Genomic DNA, 2,194 nt, shown 5'->3' on the forward strand with positions numbered 1-2,194 from the left:
GTCTGAAGCCTTCTTCTCTCAACTCATCAAAGTCATCCTCCATCCAGCTTTGTTCCGTTGCTGGTGAGGAACTGCGTTCCTTTGGAGGAGGAGAGGTGCTCTGTTTTTTAGAGTTTCCAGTTTTTTTGTTCTGTTTTTTCCCCATCTTTGTGGTTTTATCTACTTTTGGTCTTTGATGATGGTGATGTACAGATGGGTTTTTGGTGTGGATGTCCTTTCTGTTTGTTAGTTTTCCTTCTACCAGACAGGACCCTCAGCTGCAGGTCTGTTGGAGTTTACTAGAGGTCCACTCCAGACCCTGTTTGGCTGGGTGTCAGCAGCGGTGGCTGCAGAACAGCGGATTTTCGTGAGACCACAAATTCAGCTGTCTGACAGTTCGTCTGAAAGTTTTGTCTCAGAGGAGTACCCGGTTGAATGAGGTGTCAGTCTGTCCCTACTGGGGGGGTGCCTCCCAGTTAGGCTGCTCAGGGGTGAGGGACCCACTTTAGGAGGCAGTCTGTCCGTTCTCAGATCTCCAGCTGCGTGCTGGGAGAACCACTACTCTCTTCAAAGCTGTCAGTCAGACAGGGACCTTTAAGTCTGTGGAGGTTCTTGCTGAGTTTTTGTTTGTCTGTGCCCTGCCCCCAGAGGTGAAGCCTATAGAGGCAGGCAGGCCTCCTTGAGCTGTGGTGGGCTCCACCCAGTTCGAGCTTCCTGGCTGCTTTGTTTCCCTAAGCAAGCCTGGGCAATGGCGGGCGCCCCTCCCCCAGCCTTGCTGCCGCCTTGCAGCTTGATCTCAGACTGCTGTGCTAGCAATCAGCGAGACTCCGTGGGCACAGGACCCTCCGAGCCAGGTGCGGGACACAATCTCCTAGTGTGCCGTTTTCCAGGCCCGTTGGAAAAGCGCAGTATTGGGGTGGGACTGACCCGATATTCCAGGTGCCGTCTGTTTCCCCTTTCTTTGACTAGGAAAGGGAACTCCCTGACCCCTTGCGCTTCCCGAGTGAGGTAATGCCTTGCCCTGCTTCGGCTCGCGCACAGTGCGCTTCACCGACTGTCCTGCACCCACTGTTAGGCACTCCCTAGTGAGATGAAACCGGTACCTCAAGCAGAAATGCAGAAATCACCCGTCTTCTGTGTCGCTGGGGCTGGGAGCTGGAGACCGGAGCTGTTCCTATTCGGCCATCTTGGCTCCCTAAAATATATTATAGAATTAAAAGAATGTGATGATGATGCAAAATAAACACTGTACACAAATCTGTTGCTTATTCTCTGTTGTGGCCGTCAGTTCATAGCCTATTTCGAGAAGCACCACATGCTGGGTGCTCACATGGTGCTGGGTGCTGGGGAGACTGCAGACAGCAACAACCCCAAGGATGGGCAGCTGTCATGCCAGACACCACCAAGTAAGAGCCCGCCCCAGCCTAGGAGGATGGAGGTCCGAGGGAGGGGGGCCTCCTGTGAGTGAGGGCACCTGTGCTGAGACTGTGGACTAGGACTGAGAATGAGGAAGAGGCTCAAAGCAAGCATTTCAAAATGAGGGCTAGAAAGGAGGCTGGGAGGGCACAGTCTGGCAGGGATCTGCAGGATTCCCTTGTGGAGGGTCTCAGTGTGGGAAGTGCAGGCTGGAGGGGGCAGTGCCTTATGCCCAGCAGGGCCTTTGAGACACACTAGTGAGATTGAGGGTGGTTGCCCTATAGCAGAGAGGGCTCTCTTAAGCAGAGAGCAAAATATTGAAAGGGGTGTGTGAGAGACAGCACTCAGAGCACTGGGGGAGATGCAACAGAGAAGGTCATATGTTATTCTGTCAATTGTGACAACATAGATAAAACTGAAGGACATTATGTTAAGCCAGACAGAGGAAGACAAACATTACATCATCTCATTTACATGTGGGATCTAAAATGCCAAACTTAAAGAAGCCACGAGTAGAATGGTGATGACCGGGAGATGGAGCAGGGGGAAGGTTGAGGAGATGTTGGCCAACACATCTGTATCTCTTGATATAGAAGAACATTATACTATATTAGATAGAAAAAAGATAAGGAATAATCTATGTGGCATTATCCTGATATATATATATATAGAGAGAGAGAGAGAGAGACTAGAAAATGTTAACAATGGTTATTTCTGGATATAACTGGGGAATAAAATAACTGACAGCCTCAAAGGCAAGGCTGTGGAGCAAGTGGAACTATTGTACTTTGGCAGGAAT

Source organism: Hylobates moloch, unplaced genomic scaffold, assembly GCF_009828535.3.
Source record: "Hylobates moloch isolate HMO894 unplaced genomic scaffold, HMol_V3 SCAFFOLD_21, whole genome shotgun sequence".
NCBI lineage: Eukaryota > Metazoa > Chordata > Mammalia > Primates > Hylobatidae > Hylobates > Hylobates moloch.